The sequence below is a fragment of the Papaver somniferum genome, chromosome 2 (genome assembly GCF_003573695.1).
Source record: "Papaver somniferum cultivar HN1 chromosome 2, ASM357369v1, whole genome shotgun sequence".
NCBI lineage: Eukaryota > Viridiplantae > Streptophyta > Magnoliopsida > Ranunculales > Papaveraceae > Papaver > Papaver somniferum.
The window spans coordinates 170,864,397-170,884,869 of NC_039359.1; positions in this window are offsets into that span (position 1 = coordinate 170,864,397).

Consider the following 20,473-nt stretch of genomic DNA (forward strand, 5'->3'; position numbering starts at 1 on the left):
AGGTGCGCAAGCATCCCTCTTTGGCTTGACCGAATCCCCACATGGGCGCCGATTTTGGGTGAAGACGGCTCTCAGTTGTGCATGCCTCCCCTTCTTGATCCCATAAATATTCGATCTTGGACACTCAATTTGACAGGCAAAGATGAGTGGCCGTGATTGATTTGCGACATAAACGTGTTTCCGCAAAAGAATGAAAGGCCGCGTGGCATGCCACTTTGGGGCGCGCGTTTCGAGGTGCCAGGTCCTAGTCTGCCTAGACCGTCCGGCCACATGCAAATATGGGACCACAGTGATCTCGTTGACACTCTTGGGACATCTTAAGTCTATATCTACACCCTCCGTCCAGGCTGGCAAAGATGGATGGTCGTGATCGAACTACGACAGATATGCATCGCCGCAAACCCTAATTAGGGTTTTGAAACAGTCATGTACACGTGACTTTGGCCAAGCGGTTTGGCGAGCTATGCTTCTCTTTTGTAGAGACTGATCATGTGGGGTCCACGTTGGGCTGACGGTGAACAAATGTGCACCTTCCTGATGGTCCTAGATGCGATCTAAGCCATCCAAATATGCTGGCTAAGTTGGATGGTTGTGATCGATTTGAGACGCTAGTGGACTAAAGCGACCCTTGAAAGTATCACGCTCGCCATGTTTTGAGCAAACATTCATTGCTCCATGAACATGTCATGAACAAACCGATCAGGTAAGGGCAGAGTGGGCCTGCCAACGTGTGTGTTAGCGGTTCCTTAATCATTCATGGGATGATCTAATCCGTCCAACCAGGATGGCGAAGTTGGACAGTTGTGATGATTTTAAGACCGTCTTGGAAAGTCCATGCTCGATCGAGCTTCTCACAAACAACGCGACCACCCTACTTAGGGTTGGTGTTTGACAACGTTGGAAGATGCATGGGTAATGTTCGGTCGGTTAGGGCATTGGTGGACCCACCGTTGGTCATCACGATGATTGTCTATTCCTGCCAGTGTTTGGCTAGGCTTGTTAAATTGCGCGGCCAACTTGTGTGTTCGCGATCCTTTCTGAGACTCATATGGACAGTCTAGATTTCCCTTAAGAAAATTAAGCATGCTCGATCGGGCTAACCAAAGCGCGTCGATGCAAGACTCTCTCTGTCTGAGATTGATGTAGCATGTGTTGGTATTTCATGCACATCTGTATATTGGCACTTCGGGAGATTCATGCTACTCTCCTGAGAGTGAACACTCAATCGTCATGTCATGTCAATAATGAGAGTTCTACTGAGAACATAACATTTAAAATACTAGGCAAATAATGTATTAATCAATAATGCTAATAAAATTCACAGAATATTTTGGATTGCTGTTGCACGCACCATTCTGGGTGAATTTCGTGTATTTATTGAATTGCTTCAAATACAGTGAAGAGGTTTTCTGCACTCATCACTTCTTAAAGGCTTTACCCTTTGCAGGGTGACAACGCATAAAATACTGGTTTTACAATTTTAGCACTGAACTAAAATCCACCATCAACATTCAGTCCCCTTCCTAGCACACAATGGTTGCACTATTGTGGGGTAGACATTAGATGGTGATAAATAAAGATAAAACTTGTGAGACAAAGTTAGATGTTACCAAGAGAGATGGGTCGGCCTGTCCTTGGAACATGTCACGTTCAAGAGGCGTCCAGGTAAGCGTTCCCTATCATGTTGTCGGTTGACCTCAGGTAGATTAGGCATACTGTTGGTTGGGATCTCAAACTGCATTCCAAGTCCCTTGTACATCTGAGTATCGTTCGAGAGAGTGTCCAATATTTCCTGGCTTCAGTTAGTATGGAGGAAAATCGGAGGAGCGATGAAGCATCTCAGCTAACAAGTGCTAGAGCTGAAAGGTTTGCTGCCCGGCATGAGGAATATCCTTAAAAGGCTGCTGAAGCAATTTCTGAAAAAGATGTTGAAGAAACTCCCAACGAGAACGTTGATGCATCTTCGGAAAAAGGTGTCTAAACGTCTTCAGGAGAGGATGTTGAAGCAGCTCCTGGAGATGACTCTAGTGAAGGCACCATTGGCCCGGGTGTTGACGAAACTTCTTTGATGTTTAGTAGTCTTTGTTTCATGCGGCTAAAGCCAGGGTTTGATCAAATAATAATCCCTCATTCATGCTGTAACTCCCATTTGTTACATCGCATGTGTTGTTCTTCCGTGAACAGGAGATCCAGGAGTCGTATTTGTTAGGTGCGGGAGGCTCTGTCTCCAATTAATAACACGTGTGATGTGATTCGACAAGTCTGAAGAAGTAATTGCAATCTGGGAGTACCGCGCTAGCTCGCTGCTTCCTGATTCAGATTTTCCAAAATATGAAAACGACAGATGGCGAAACCTCTTTCTGAGATCTAGGCACAATGAGATGGCGATTGAGAGGTTGCTTTGTCATTGAAGAGGATGCACTTCAGGGTACGAATGACACTTTCCCTAAGAAGCATGTACTGACTGCTTGATGATTTCTTTTAGTCATCTTGCTCTTTCTGATTGCGATGATGATATGTTGGGGATGCTTGTATGGGCACAATCCTCCAGAGCCGTTAAGTGAAGTAGACAGGCTGAGAGGCGTTCTGTTGTCGACGTGCCGCTATCAGTATTCAAGGACTTCGTTTCAAGCAACATCCTTTGAACCCTTTCCTGAATCTTGGATGGTTGTATGAAATGGGATGCGATGAGCAGTCCCCAGTTACACTTCATAATAGATGTCGTGGTTGGACACGTGAAAACATCTCTTATTTGTACTTTGGAGTCTTTGATGCACATGTGCGTCTTTCATGTTGAGAATTTTCTGCGGCTTGTAAAGATTCAACAGTGATGATTACTGATATTAGAAATAAACCGGTTGAGGGACTTGAAGGCCTCATGTGCTGGAAATCCCCAGGTGCAATTATCCCAAGCTTATTTTCTCTTGAAAGACGTACTTCCATTGCATTTGCTTGTAAGGTGTTGAAGCGGCTTCGTCCTATGAAGAGAGTGCTGAAGTGGCTTCGGGAAAGAGTGCGTTGAAGCGGATTCTTATGGAGAGAGCATCGAAGCGGATTCAAGAGAGAGCATGCGTTGAGGCGGCTACTGGTGCGTTGAAGCGGCTTCTTCTGGAGCGAGCGTCGAAGAGGCTTCAAGAGGGAGAGAGCGTTGAGGCGGCTTCTGGTGCGTTGAAGCGGCTTCTTCTGGAGAGAGTGTTGAAGCGGCTTCTCCTTCAGTTTGATTTTCCATTGCAAGTTACATGCTTCTTGATTGACCGTCTCTCTTGTGTTGAAGAAGTCCTTGACTGACGGTGAAGGAATTTCATGCTGAGTCTCAGTCCCCAAGCGTGAGTTACATGGATCTATCTTGTATGGTCAGTGGGTTTACCATAATAAAGATATCACCATCTCGCCTCCGTACTGTGACTCTATTACTTCTCCATGGGAAAGCAAAATATGCAGAAGTTCGGATTACCTCTGTCCGTAGTGGTTGTTGCTATGGTGAGGCTCTAGCGAGCAACAACGATTCTTGGCAGCAGCTATGATCAGAAGAGACCGGCAGGGAAGAGGCGTGGTAGCTACTTGCACGAACTTTACAGTCTTCATATAATGGTAGGGATCGTCTCTTTATTAGAGGGAGATACTGATGATGAAATCGATAACTTCCTTGATGTTTCCTCATGGAATGGAGAAGAGGGATACAGTCTCTAATGTTGATGAATATCGTACGAGTTTCTGATCATGAGACCATATTTGCGTCTTCGTTATGTTTTATAGACGTCCAGGCATATCGCTAGTTTTTGACAATACGTCTGCTCTCTTGAGTATGTCCTCGTTTTTGGACATCTTGGAATCATCATAATGATAGTTTGCTTGCATCATTGATATGGGTAGTGTTGAGCAGTCCCCACCCGCCTTTATCATATTTGGATCGTATCTTTGAGGAGTAGGGAAGTCCCTCATGCATACGAATTAACTAACAGGTTGTGCAAATAAGAAAAATCTCTTGGAGAGTTCGTATGTACCTCTTAAGTCTCGTGTGCGACCTCCTTCGGTAATGCAACTACTTCTTCTATGGAAGACGAAACTCTGAACTCTCACCGATTTTTTCGCAGTCAAGCCAGATATGGTATATCTCGGAAGTCGTGCATGTGGTATTGAGGTTGGAGTTGGCGGTTTTGGACGCGTAGGATGTTGTATCTCGGTAGTTTGCCTCTTGCTGATTCAGTGAAGTTGCTTACAGAAGGCTGAAGGTTGTATTGCCTGTTGGTATGCTTCCACGAATATCATGAGGCTCTTCATTCCTAGCAGGCCTGGTTCTTTCTAGAAGGGCAATGTGCTGTTGTAGCCGAGCGTTTAACAACTTCACGAAGAAGTTCAGAGGATGTCTGAAATTGCAGATTCTCCAGCATAGGACGATAGATGAGTACCATACTATTAATGCATAATTCCACCAATCGTTGTTCAATCATATTTGGATCATGACAATCCGGTGCCTGGATTTGAACCTCTTGACATAATCATTTGGATGCTCATTGTTTCGTTGGAACATCCTCCCCAAATCTGAAACAGTGATTTTCTCGGATACGAAAAAATACTTTTTGCAGAAAGCGGTTACCATATCACACCATTTGGATACGTTGTTTGGTGCAATGTTGTTTTGCCGGGTGTACGCTCTCCCGGTAAGTGACTTTGAGAACTTTTTCAAGTGGAGGACATGATTGTATTCGTGCTCTCCTAATGACTTCGGAAAACGAGAGACGTGTTCACGAGCATTACCAGTCCCTTCATAAAGGGAAAATTGAGGAGAGGAGTATCCTCTCGGAAGAAAAACTCTTAGCACATCAGGAGGATAAGGAGGTTGATGCTGGTGCAGGTCTACCGGGTTTTTCTTTCCTCGATGCTGGAGAAGTCGTTCTAGATCCTCACGCGTGATGAAATTGAACGGCTGATTCCCTTCCCTTGAGCGATCAGGAGAAACACGAACTTCTTCATCTATGGATGCACGCCATGTTGAAGTGTTTGCGCCGAAGGTGTTGAAAGTGCTCCTCATTGGTTCTATGGGTTGACACGGCTCTTGTAATAGTCGCCCCATTAGCGTCTTAAAGAAAGTGAGTACCTCTTTCTGAGTTGTATCCATGTCCGTCTGAGCCTTAGCGGGAACTTCTTGTCTTTCCATCAAATCGAAAATGGTAATAGGGGGTTGGCCTCCTATGGATCCTCCAGTATCTCGTCCTGATGGGGAGTGGCAGTAGCTCTAATAAAAACCGGGGGGGTTACGCTCGAAGGAACATTGAGAGTGGCGGCAGCGGTTCTGGATCTGGTGATTGGAGGTGTCACGCTTAAGGGAGTGTCTTCTGCGCCGCTGGTGTTGGTGTTTGAGGATGTAGTACCCCGAGATGCGTTGATCGTGGTAGGCGGTATATTAGTGTCACCGGCAGGAATGTGGACACCAGGGGTGTTGTCAGCGCCAGTAACATCGGGATTTTTCGCTGATGCAGACATAAGATCCACCATCTTGAATTTGAGAAAAGTTGGAATGAAATTTGAAAATTGATCTTGTGACCGAGAGATTAATCTCCCACTCTGGTCGCCAATTGTTTGAGGGTGAAAACTGTTTCTGCTGGTTTTGGTAAATTTGGGTGTGTGTGAATGAGAAACGAATCTAAACCCTAAAACAAGTGCACTGCATGGGAGTACTTTATATTCGAGAGATCAATCTGTACAATTCTGGCCTAAACCAAGACATGGACGTTCCAGACTTGCTTCGATCACAAAGTAAAGGAGACGGGGTTGATCCTAGGGAGGGAAGCGAAGAAGGTGTTGAGATTGCGAAGGTGTTGGATGTTTATGACTTGTATCAGAATGTTGAACTGGCTTGCATGATGTAAGTTTTCAGTTCTGGGTGTTTTATGGATACTGTGACAACACTTGTGTTGTTCGTCTTGCTTGGAAATAGGTGAAGGACCTATTTATACAAGTCATTGAGCGCAAACCTCATCTCGTAGTAACTGGAGGAGGTGAAGTGATGGAGTAGTGGGGTCGTGTATGAGTGGTGATTGTCACACGATCAAATCTTTTCCCACTTCCCTCATCACTGTTAACCGTCCACCTTTTCCCGACACGTTCTCGTAATGGCGCGTTGCACGCTGTAAACCGCCAGACCAATACCCCAGTAAGTATCCCCTAGTTTGTGACATGCTTGATGTCTCGATGCATGTAATGCATCGTTTTCAATCAAGCAGCTCAAAAAAATCGATACGCATGAAGCATCGTTATTTTAAAGCTTGATTGAATAAGTCGCGGATTAAGCGTCTTAAAACATCATCATGTACAACCATCTTCGAGTGATCGTTTGGGGCCGCATGGGCGAGCCATCCCCTGGTCGATTACTCCCTGCGGCAGAGTGGTGGACGATGATCATCGAGGTGCTTCATTGGTTGCCTAGTTTTTAACCCAGGCTGTCCGACCAAGCTGGCAAAGTTGGAAGGACGAGATGGTTTACGGCATATATTTGCGACCGTTGATGGAATTTTAGGGTTTTTAAGAGGTGCGAAAGCATCCCTCTTTGGCTTGACCGAATCCACACATGGGCACAGATTTTGGGTGAATCGTTTGGGCATGCGTGAAGACGGATCTAAGTTGTGCATGCCTCCCCTTCTTGATCCCATAAATATTCGATCTTGGCCACTCAATTTGACCGGCAAAGATGAGTGTCCGTGATTGATTTGCAACATAAACGTGTTGCCGCAAAAGAATGAAAGGCCGCGTGGCATGCCACTTTGGGGCACGCGTTTCGAGGTGCCAGGTCCTAGTCTGCCTAGACCGACCGACCACATGCAAAGGTGGGCCCTCAATGATCTCGTTGACACTCTTGGGACCTCTTAAGTCTATATCTACACCCTCCGTCCAGGCTGGCAAAGATGGATGCTCGTGATCAAACTACGACAGATATGCATCGCCGCAAACCCTAATTAGGGTTTTGAAACAGTCACGTACACGTGACTTTGCCAAGCGGTTTGGCGAGCTATGCTTCTCTTTTGGAGAGACCGATCATGTGGGGTCCATGTTGGGATAACGGTGAATATATGTGCACCTTCCTGATGGTCCTAGATGCGATCTAATCCATCCAAATAGGCTGGCTAAGTTGGATGGTTGTGATCGATTTGAGACGCTAGTGGACTTCCGTGACCCTTGAAAAGATCACGCTCGCCATGTTTTGAGCAAACATTCATTTCCCCATGAACATGCCGTGAGCAAACCGATCAGGTAAGGTCAGAGTGGGCCCGCTAATGTGTGTGTCAGCGCTTCCTCAATCATTCATGGGATGATCTAATCCGTTCAACCAGGATGGCGAAGTTGGACGGTTGTGATGATTTTAAGACCGTCTTGGACAGTCCATGCTCGACCGAGCTTCTCGCAAAATGGGTAATGTTCGGTCGGTTAGGGCATTAGTGGACCCACCGTTGGTCATCACGATAATTGTCTATTCCTGCTAGTGTTTGGCTAGGCTTGTTAAATTGTGCGGCCAACTTGTGTGGCCGCGATCGTTTCTGAGACTGATATGGACAATCTAGATTTCCCTTAAGTAAATTAAGAATGCTCGATCAGGCTAACCAAAGCGCGTCGACGTGGAACTCTCTCTGTCAGAGAGTGATGTAGCCTGTGTGGGTATTTCATGCACATCTCTATATTGGCACTTCAGGAGATTCATGCTAATCTGATGAGAGTGAACACTCAATCATCATGTCACGTCAATAATGAGAGTTCGACTGAGAACATAACACGGAAAATACTAGGCAATAATGCTAATAAAATTCACAGAATATTTGGGATTGCTGTTGCACGCACCATTCTGGGTGAATTTCGTGTATTTATTGAATTGCTTCAAATACAGTGAAGAGGTTTTCTGCACTCATCACTTCTTAAAGGCTTTTCCCTTTACAGGGTGACAACGCATAAAATACTGGTTTTACATTTTTAGCCCTGAACTAAAATCCACCATCAACATTAGGTTTACAGTTTTTTCTTGTTCTGATACCAATTGAAAAAGCGCGGGTCTAACAACCACACCCAATATTTCGTTCGGCGATCTGAATAGACAAAATCCAATATACTTTCAAGAGAATCATCTAGAAAATCATACTCAATCTATAGAAAAGTATATCAAAGAGTTATATCTCAATTTCTCAATTCAATATGCAATCAAACAAATAGGAATTTGCGAGCCCGATTGAATAAGAGAAATAACTTGGACGGTATCACAAACCAATATCCAAGTGTCAATGAATTCAATCAACAACCCAAAGGTCGGATTCAAGAACTGGTTTAACTTAACGCACGACCTGTGATATTTCTATTATATAACAAAATATAATGCAGAAAAGAAATAACACAAACACCATAAATTTTGTTAACGAGGAAACCGCAAATGCAGAAAAACCCCGAGACTTAGTCCAGCTTTGAACGCCTCACTGTATTAAGCCGCTACAGACACTAGCCTACTACCAATGAACTTCGGATTGGAATGTCGTTGAGCCTTAATCATTATCACACTGATCAAGGTACAGTTGTGCTCCTTACGTCTCTGAACCCCAGCAGGATTCTACGCACTTGATTCCCTTAGCGGATCTCACCCACAACCAAGAGTTGCTATGACCCAAAATCGAAGACTTGATAAACAAATCTGTCTCACACAGAAAAGTCTATTGGAATAGATAAATCTGTCTCCCACGGAAATACCTATGAGTTTTGTTCCGTGTTTTGATAAATCAAGGTGCACATGAACCAATTGATAAACCAGACTTATATTCCGGAAGAACATCCTAGTATTATCAATCACCTCATACTAATCTTAATCGTATGGAAGCGAAACAAGATATTGTGGAATCACAAACGATGAGACGAAGATGTTTGTGACTACTTTTAATCTTACCTATCGGAGACAAATCTCAAGAAAATCTTAGGAAAGATAATACTCAATCACGATAGTATAAGTAAGATCAGAATACGCAACTATATAGAAAATAGTTGGGTCTGGATTCACAATCCTAATGAAGTCTTTAAGTCTTTAACCTACAGGGTTTCGTGAAAAACCTAAGGTTAAAAGATAATCGACTCTAGTCGCAACTAATATCACACAGGAGGTGTGGGGATTTGGTTTCCCAGTTTCTAGAGTTCTCCCTTATATATTTTTCAAATCAGGGTTTGCAATCTAAGTTACCTTGGTAACAAAGCATTCAATATTCACCGTTAGATGAAAACCTGATTAGATTCAAGCTAATATCTTTGAACCGTTAGATCGAACTTAGATTTTTATACACAAATGAAATGTACCTTCATTTAGATTTGAGTAACCATACCTAAACGTGTACTCTAGTTTGGCTCAACAGTAGCTAACCGAAGTTAGCTATATGAACACTCTCACATCAACCTTATTCATCTTAACCACAACTAGTTCAAATGACTCAAATGAAACTAGTTATAGAGTTGTTCAATTGTTATATTCTCATAGAAGTATACAAGAACACAATTGAAGCAAAATCGTCTTGATTCACTCGAATAAATTCATGAACATTATAGCTACGGTTTACAAAGAATGCATTCCTTATTATATAAATGTATTAGTTCATTAACAAACCGATTTTAGAACTTTAACCACTCAAGTATGCAAACGCGTACGTATACTTTAAGTAGCCGGACTGAGTTTGGGTTCGCCGGTATGCTAACGGGTATGCATACTTACAAACACAACAAAAATTCCCGGACCCATACCCTTCGCCAGTATGGGTACGGGTATGTGTACTTAGGCTCCCGGAATTTCACAACTAACAGGTACGCGTATGGGTATGCATACTATAGTTGCTGTCATGTATCACATATATGCAAGAACACATACTATTTTCATAATCCAATGATGGTTAAGTGTTCTAAACTCTATTTCAATCATTGAAACATTCTTAGAGGATGACAATAGATGTTTTCACGAACTATTAGCATCAACGCAATTTTCAAGTTATTGAAATAATCATTGTGAAACATTCCAAGTATACACCAAATGATCGTATTACACAAACCATGTAAGATTTTACTCGACGATTTTCACATGATCATCTTTTGACTTTCGCCAAGAATATAAGATGAACCTGGTTGAAGCGAAAGCTTACCAACATATATTTCGAGAAATATGTAAGCGAGTTGAACTCAGTTCGAAATCTCAAATGTGTATAATCGAATACTATATAGTAATACGACTTTTGTCTCAATATAGGAGATATAGTAGAAATAGAATTTCCAAGTGATAGATGAGTTTTGGTCTCCACATACCTTTTGTTGATGAAGTTCCACAAACTCTCCTTAGTAGTTCTTCGTCTTCAAAAGATGAACGTCGTGAAGTCTAATGCTCAATTACACAATCTATCCTAGTCCAATACATCACTAAAAGTAGACTAGAAATCAAGAATTATAATTTTGATCACTAACATTCACAAACTAGCTTGAGATAGCAACGCTTGCGAGTTTGACCGAGTAGTGCTCTAAAAACCATGAGATAAGACAATCGATAGTTGTAATTGGTGTAACCGATCACAAAGAGTTGTTTAACCGATCCTTGTAAATAGTAACAGGTCCTGGTAATTGGCGTAACCGATCCTGGTAACTGGTGTGACCGATCACAAGCAGTACCTTGGGAATATGATAATCGGTTCTGGTAACTGATGTAACCGGTCCTGGTAACTGATGTAACCGGTTCTGGTAACTTGTGTGACCGATCACAAATATTTCCATATTGAGGTATAACCTATCCTAGTGATTGGTAGAACCGATTGAACCCACGTATGTGATTTGATATTTGATCAATCACATAGTTATCATGGAATACAGGTGAACCAAACTATACTTGTTTGGAAGTGTGGTATGGCCGATTCCAAGAATATAAATCCATGTAAATATGAATAAGGATTTACAGTGAAGAGATGTCAACATATCTTGAACACGTACAATAACTCTTATCATTTATTGTTCAACGATATTCCTTTGTACTCAAGGATATCATGTGCAGGCATAAATTGAGAATCTTTTAATTAAGGTTTTTGGTTTTATATGCTTTAGTTACCAACAATTAAATGTATATCTCCTGAGAATAAAAATTAGTAATGTGCATTTAATGATTGGAGATTTTCTATTGAGATATTTTAGAAATTTTGGACAAGCATTTGTTGGAATTAGGAAAACCGAATTTTGCCATTCATTGCATATCTTGAGAATATTTTTGGTTTTTGAATTTCCTTGGTGTCCAAACATCCTTGGTTTATAAATACCGAAGTGCATTTCTAGAAAACTATCCTAAGAGCCATGCAAACGTCATGTTTTATTGTTTCTAGTGGAGCCGTCTATTCGGAGAGGAAAGTATCCTAATTAGGTGAAATCTCTTACGACCACTCGTTTAAAGACTTTTATGAGATCAAGAAGCTCTATGAGTACCGTTGGTGGGAAACTAGATAATTGCAGTGTTATTAGTTTTCGATTGATTTGATTGACTAACGGTTGTTGAAACTTTGATTGTACCTAGTTTGTTTATTCTTGAGAATCTTCTCCTCTGATATAAGATTCACTCAAACTAGATCAAAGTATCGATGAGATATTTACAACTGTTTGTAGATCTAAAAACATCTTATAATAATTCATTGTTAACAGACTCCGTTCTGTGTGTGATTGATCACAAGAGACTAAAGTGGTGTTGTGCAGGTTTTTATCGAAGATTAAAGAAGATTTGAAGACGAAGAAGATTTCTTATTAGTTATCATATCTTTGTGTGTGCACAAACCTTGATCGGATGGGATCCAACTAGAATCAAATTTATACCATTGATTAGTTGTGTGAGATCGACATCATTTTATATCTTCTCGTGGAGACCTAAATTGATTGATTGCGAATCTAAAGTTAACTGCTTTTGTAGTTATTAGATATATTGGTCTAACCAGGAAAAAGAGTTTATTAGATTAAACGGAAGATCCTTTGCTTATGACTTGATTTATCTTTATCTTGAAAGAATCAATAGAGTTGTTATCAAACATATTTGTTGTTCCTTTACTGTTTGGAATATGATCCAAAGGAATTGTACCAGTGCGTGACCTTCGAAGTCGGAAGCGCAAGGATACTGAGGAAACTAAGTGAACTTGGGGTAGTTGCTTGGTATCAACTATACGAAGTTGGTGTAGATTTTGTATAGCGGCTTAATTCTGAGAGTATTCAATTCTAGACTAGGTCCCAGGGTTTTTATGCACTTGCAGTTTTCCTCGTTAACAAAATCTTGATGTGTCTTTTACTTTTCTATTTTCGTAATTATAATTTTTTATTATAATTAAAAGCAAAATACACAAACATTAACTCTGCAATTACTTGATAGTGATCCTATAGAGTTTGGTTAAGTCCGAACCTATTATCAAGTAACATACTTCGTTGTTGTATTGTCTCGATTTTGTATCCATAGTCAATCACACAAGTTATCTTGTTGTTGTATTGTCTTGATCTCGTATCCGTATAAAGTCACACGAAGTATGAACCGATTCGTTGTATTGTCTCGACTCTGTCCATAGACGATCACTTTTGGTAGAGGACTTATAGGTTGAAACAAAAAGATTGTGGTGTATTTGGGTACCCTCATCTTTTCATACACTATATCGCTCGCTGGAAAGTCTGTCGTGTATTCCTATATGTTATTTTTAACATATATGCATATATGTTAGGCACTTTGGCATACCCATAGTGGGTGCATATATGACAAAATATGATGTTTGACATGTGCATATGAATAGGCCTTATACCTAAGATTTTGCATGGATCTGGATCCTGTCCCATCTTTGCCTATACCCTATGTCCCTCCAATTATATAGTGACATTTGGCACCTATTATCTTTTACGGTTGAATGAGCTAAAAAACAAAGAGAAAGAATTGCTGAAAATATCCCAAAGAAGATTGTGCTACACCCGAACCAAATTCCTAACTTACATCTCCTTATATATATCTTTTCCTTATGAAGTTCATCCTTCTCAAAAAGTTCATCCTTCTATTGACTATTACATGAACCAGAAAGTCGCAATAGTGTAAGAGAAACAAAGACAAGCTTAATACCTGATTTGATTTTTTTATATATATTATTTTTTAGTGGTAGTTATATAAATGTCCCTTGTTTCGACGGGATTTATAAATACCCTTATCACACAATAAATATGCCCGTCTCCATCTAAAATCCCATCAAGGGTCCATTAACATTTATTTTGTTTCCATATTCACCCTTCCTCTTTTAATACAATATTAAAGAAAATTGTTTCTTTATTTTCATTTTTCTCAGATCTAAACTTTTTTTTCCTTTTCTCCCTAGAACACCACCGCCATCACTACCGAAGCTTCTGCAACTACCACCACCAGCTCCATTGCCTCCATCGTCACCACCACATCCTCCACTATTAGCTGCAGATCTATCATTAGTTACAAAAGCTGATGATGGATGAATGGGAAAATAATCTTCAAAACCTAATTGTGAGAATTAGATCGTTAGATTCAGTTTGATTTCAACTCTATCCGTCTCGAATTACCTAAAATCAATGATAACAATGTTAGTTCTTAAAGAACTGTAGGTATTAATTGGGAAGAGATGATGCAAATCGTCATCAGTAATTGTATCTGTAGATTCAATCATCAAAACGAATTAAAAGGTAAGTTTTATCTCTGATTTTCATTGTAATTAGTGTCGATTATTAATATTTAAATTTCAAAATTTAGAGAAGACGAATTAAAAAGATAAATCTAAGATATACAGAAGATAATTTTTTTGGTTAATTTGTTGATTTACACATAGATTTTTGCAACTTTTGATTAACAATCTCTATGTGTTGGTGGTGGTTACCCGGAGATAGTTGTGGTGGTGATTGATAGACGCATTTATGTGTCTATTTTTCTCAATGTTCTGTATTGTTAGACTCTATTAAGTACTAATTGTGTTATTTTGTGTTCTTGTAGGAAATTTTAGAGAAATAAGCCCTTGCGGCGAAATGGACTCAAAAAGCAGTGTTTTACACCCCGGAGAAATGTACCGGAAGCGTCCCAGAAATATCCCGGAGGAACCCAGAAAAATTATTATTTCCACCCCAATTGATATTCGCACCCCATCACTCTGGATAAGGGGCACCTTCTTCAACAATTTGAATTTGTGTTTTTGGCGGGAAATGAAGTTTTCAACTGGCAGAATTTTGATTGCCAAAATGAATGGGTTAGAGTGCGATTAAATCGCTGAAAATTGGCAGAAAGATGTGATTTGGCATAAGGAACAAAGTTTGGGTAGTGGTTTCGATCAAATTTGGCTGGAATACGTGTTTTGATTCTCGAGTTCAAAACAGGGCAAGCATGCACTGGAGGATGATAATCACGCGTCATGGAGAGTTATGGACGTGTTCTGATGATATGGAATGGCTCGGGCATCACTTTTGGTCGTGAAGAATCGATTTGGAGCGTGGAGGGAGGAAGTTTACGCAAGAAATTCCAAGTTTGGTAAGAAAATTTTCGGAAAATATTGTTATTCACTGCCCGCATAATGAAGAATTATATTGGAGTTATTGGCGATATTTGGAGCTGTTGTTGGGTATAAATAGGCTCTTTGGGTCTACTAGAGAGGGTGTCGAGAGTCTGGGGGGGTGAGGAGAGCCAGAGAAGAAGAAATTCGAGTTTTCCCAAACTCGGTTTCTGCTGCTGCTGCTGCTGAAGAACATGAAGAACACGAAGAACGGACCTGCACCAGCAGTCGTTTTTCTACAGAAATAACGACTCACACCTGTGGGTCGTACATAAGGCAGACTTATTTGCTACAGCGTTTGCGACACAGCTGCAGCAGTCTTATTTTGTCACTGAGGGTCGTAATTCTCTGGTTTGTAACAAATATAATTGTTACAAACCCGGTTTTATTGTATTTCTCATATTCTCATCATTTTTAAACCATTTTTGAGCATCAATGAAATATTTTGAGAGGTTTTCCAACATGATGAGCGGCTAATTCCCTTGTAACCAAGGCAATGGAGGAAGCTATTCACGCAACATAAATGGGTAACTATTTCATTTAATTATATAATTCACCTAATCGCTGCTTTTGCAGAGTTTTAAATTATTTGAATGATTGTCTTAATTATTTGTTATTCAGTTTGATAGGTTATGCTTGGTTTAATATCTTGATAATCTATGCTTAAGGTTTACAAATAATGTTTGAGAATCTGTATGATTGATAGTGAATTAAAGATAAAAAAGGACTTAAGAATTGAATAGAGTTTTGAAATATTTATCATTCAATTTTGCATAATAGTGGAATCTAGTGTCTTGGTTACCTCTCTCACCCATTGTTAATAATTTTGTATATAATTTTATTAAACCTTTAAATTTAATCTTCACAAGTCCAAGAGTTTGAACCTCATTACTACAACCCATGAAAAATCTTTAATCAGTGATTACTTCCTGCTTCCTAACAAAAAATTTATATAAATGATGGTGTTGGTGATGATTTTATGAGTTGGGTATGTCACTACAGTTTATTATCTATTATATTTCGCCACTCTAGATCTGTTAACTGTTGGGCATGGTGATTTTGCTCCCTAGTTCACACCAGAAGTTATATTTGACGTTTTTTACATGATTCATATAGATATTTAAGTTTTGCATGTTTTATTTGTTGAATATCAAGACTGGTTTCAGCACTGATGGTACTGGAAGTTGTTGTAGTGGTGGTGGTGGTGGTCATTGTGGCATGTGTAGTTGCAGTGAAGGTAGTAAAGGTCTTCAGTTTTTATGGATCAACTACAGTTGTTGATCAACTCCTATTTGTTGACAACATTTCCTTGGATTAGTATAGTCATGCTTGTATTTCAAATCATGTTTTCTACAGATTTTTTATATATGCAGTTAGATTTTTAGGTTGTTGGTGGATCATTTTGATGTTTTTTCGTTGATGTTTTGTTTCATGGTCGAAAAGTCTTTGGACTTCAGTTTTTATGGGATTAACTCCTGTTGTTGACAATATTTTTTATGGGATCAACTACTGAATCCTATTGTTGACAGAATTTCCTTGGATTAGTATAGTCATGCTTGTATTTTAAACCATGTTTGCTAAAAAAAAATCAGTTTAATTTCTTGTTGGTTTGTGTTTGTGTATTTTTATTCAACTAATGGAAGTGGTGGTGTTGTTGGATTTTATAGTTGTATTAATTTCTTCAAATGTTTTGTGGTGCAACGGTAGCATGACTGACTCCACGTCAGATGATGCGTGTTCGAATCACGCCAAGTTCACTCATTCGTATATGTCTTTTTATTTTCAAGCTTTGGTTGTTGCAGGCCAAAGATGATTGTTGCAGAGATTAACACGAAAGGGCTTGATGTATTGAAGTTGATTCATTGCAACTTTTTTTGCATCTTTTTTAGGTTTCATACTAGTTGGATGTTTTTTTTTATGCTTTTAGTTTGTAGTTGTTATGTTTGTAATGACATACGTTTTGATTTATTTTTTACGAATGTTATTCTTGTGTTTCTTAAGTATATGTCAGTTTCCAGGTTCCAGGTTTATTGATTTTTACAGGAAACTGACACATTTAAATGGTGACAACTCCAACTGTTGATCCCATTTTTTGCGGATCAACTTCCATTGTTGATCCCACTTAAAGGGATCATCTTTGGTTGTTGACACTATAATATGGAAACATTGTTCCTGGGTTCCAATTTTTTGGGTCAACTTCCATTGTTGATCCCACTTAATGAGATCAACTTTCATTGTTGACAGTAAAACAAAAAAAATGCTTGTATCTGTATGCATAAGTTAATTTTTCCAGCTATACGTACCTGCAATCTTCAATACTAACATTCATTCACTTCATACCAAACCAATAATACAATCATTCATGATAGATAGCCGTAACAAGTAAGTTTTTTTTTGTAAACCAATAATTCGTAACAAAGCAATTAAATTGTTCAGACCCAAAATGAACCATTACTAACAAATTAATTAAATTGTTCAACCATACACATACCTACATTTACTTAATAAGATATTTTTCAAACTATACTAAGATTTTCTTTTCAACCATGAACAGACTATGTTAGCTAGCACTTACAGACCTACACTAGTCTAATTGTTCAACTAAGTCTTGCAATTGGATTATTTCTTGAATAGAGTTAGTAACTGAATCAAGAGGTTGTTTCGTCTTCCATGCACCCAATTCTTTAACTTTCTTAATCTCTTGCGGTACATCTTCTTCTTCATTCTTCTTTTTTGTACTTGGTGATCTCCTCATCATTATCTTTTAGCAACCTGAGTTCAACAACAATGATAGTTAGCATTCATATTTTTAGAGTAGCAAGTAATTTTTTGTATCAACTTAGGTTCTTGATCCCAGTTATTCATGTTAACATTTTAGTTTTATTGTTGCTGATCCTATATATGGGATCAACTTCTATTGTTGATCCTATTTTATGTGATCAACTACTGTTGTTGACACCATTTTTTATGGTATCAACTACTGTTGTTGAAGAGAAAAATTTGCATACAATTTTGAAACAAATTATGGCAAATAAGCCGCATCTGAGCAAATTAGACATATCAATTCCACTACAATAAAACATGTAGATATACTCAACAAACTCATTAACAACGTAACTAGTATATCCAACCTAGACAAATCCATATTTGAAGCAAAATCAAATTCAAAACAACAATTTCTCATATAAACATACTAGAAACATTCAAAATCATCAAATCATGCTTGTTTCACTCAGACACAAAATACTCAGATTTGACGATAAACCATTTCCCCTCACAAAAATCTCAAGTACATCAAAACTAACAAAAAAAAGACCAAAATCAAACCTAATCAGTAAATCACAGTGTAAAAATTAGGCAAAAACAAACATATAATCATTACATTAACAAAATCAAGACTAAAAAGTACACAACCGGTATCAATTTTATACATGCATCATGTAAATCTGACATCAAAATCAAACGCGTTTTACCTGTTCAATTTTTGCAATCTTCAAACTCTTTAGATCTATTTTTGATTAATATGTAATCTAATTTGATAAAGTTGAAACTCGATTAGGTTTTTTATGTTGATGAAACCTAATTTCTATGATTGTTTTTTCAGTTTTTTTTTTCTTTCGGTTTTTCAGATATGTTATCAGGATAAAGTATCAGAGAAAAAAGAAACGAAGCTATTAACAATGACTAGTAGATTTAATTCTTCAGTTTTTCATATTCTTCAATTTTCCAGATCTGGTTTTCAGAAACGAGAGTGGGAGAAGACAGAGAAAATGAGAGAAGCGAGAAAGTGAAATGAATTTTTGATGTCGGATCTTGTTTAACGTGATATGTATATGAGGGCATTCTAGTAATTTAATAATTCGTATTTCTAGCTTCTAACATGAATAGGGACGTATTTATTTTTGGGAACGGTATATTTGTTGGGTGTCAAAAATAAGGGTATATAATTAATGTACCCTATTTTTTATCGAAGATATGAGTAGTTCATAATTTCATATAAAACAAAATCCCTTATGTGGATGTTAATCATATGTACGTTAGCTTCCAGGGTATGGGACCAAGTACTCGAGATAACAAGCGAAACATGATTTCGAAAATGTCAATTGAATAATCACCACAAATCTCCCAATCCCTCACAGATAAGTTGAGTTTGAAGTCTTAAACAATGTTTTTGTTTGCAAATGCAGCTATAATAATCTAGAAAGCCATCTAAACTTTATACATCGAAGTTAAATCCGTAAGCATAACCATGTAGTTTCTTGTAGTGGTGATTACAAGGGGAAGCCATCCCATTCCATTGTAAAGGTGTGCATTTGCACCTCTTTCCCAGTGTTGTTGGTGGATTTTTAACAAAGGGTAAAATCGTAACCTTACATATTCCTGATCCAGCAGTCAGACGAATATTTAGAGTTATTTCCTCATTAAAGCGTGAAAGCTCATGCCACACTTCTGATCGAGCGTATTGCCTCTAAGAATATCTTCAAAAGTTTCTGATCGAGTATATTATTTCTCACAGCATATATACGCAGTCTCTTAGCTGAGACCACAACATATTTCATTAACTGAGAAATTTCAGTAATCACCTCTGTAAAGAATAGAAATTTTGGACGTCTCCTAAATGTATTACTCACTAGTATAGAGCACTACGTCTTCAGGATGTCGCGCTGTTCCATGACTTTATAGAATAAACATTCAAATTGAGCGTTCTGCTTCAGCTAGCTCATACCTCGATTTTCAAATAATTATAATGCTCCTAGATAGCATGCCTTCTAGTATGGAGCCATCAATTAATTATTTCTAGTCGCAAGATTCATCAATTGAATTCCTAGAAAATATTCTACGTTCTGTATAATATTTCGTTACTTCAATTTATGGCTCTTCCCAGCAGAATTCCATGGGTTAGTAATAAATATTCAACGTAGGGCATCTGAGCCACCATCGAGTAAGCCCCGAGAAAATGGTGCAAATATATTCAACAATAAATGCACTAACGAGCACCTGAATGCACGAACGAACATTCAATAACACGAAGGAACGATCAAACCGTGGAGAAAATAATAATAATAAAATACTTAAAGGAGGCGTCTAAGGGGTTCCATCCTACCGGCCTGCCGGTCACGCAGCCGTGGTCGGTCCCACGCTTCTCCCTTTATTTTATCATATTTTATTATTTTTCCTTGATCCCATGAAAATCCCTTCAATTTATGAAACTTCTTCGTTTCATGGTATTTCCTTCACATTAAGGAAATTATACAAAAATTATATAAAATTAGGAAAAGGTGTCACGGGACCGTGGTCACTAGCCGGCCGGACATGCCCTAGCCGTGACCGGTCCCACACCTTGTAATTACTTATTTTATTAATGATTTCCATCATCTCATGGAAATTCCTTAATCCTATGAAACTCCTTCGTTTCATGGTGTTTCCTTCACATTAAGAAAATTGTACAAAATTACATAAAATTAGGAAAGGTGTCACGGGACCGTGGTCACTAGCCGGCCGACCATGCCTTAGCCGTGACCGAACCCACACCTTGTAATTCCTTATTTTATTAATTATTTCCATCATCTCATGGAAATTCCTTAATCCTATGAAACTCCTTCGTTTCATCGTATTTCCTTCACATTAAGGAAATTGTGCAACAATTACATATAATTAGGAAAGGTGTCACGGGACCGTGGTCACTAGTCGGCCGGCCATGCCCTAACTATGACCGGTTCCACACCTGGTAATTCCTTATTTTATTAATTAATTCTATCATCTCATGTAAATTCCTTAATCTTATGAAACTCCTTCGTTTCATGGTATTTCCTTCACATTAAGGAAATTATACAAAAATTACATAAAATTAGGAAAGGTGTCACGGGACCATGGTCACTAGCCGGCCGGACATGCCCTAACCGTGACCGGTCCCGTACCTTGTA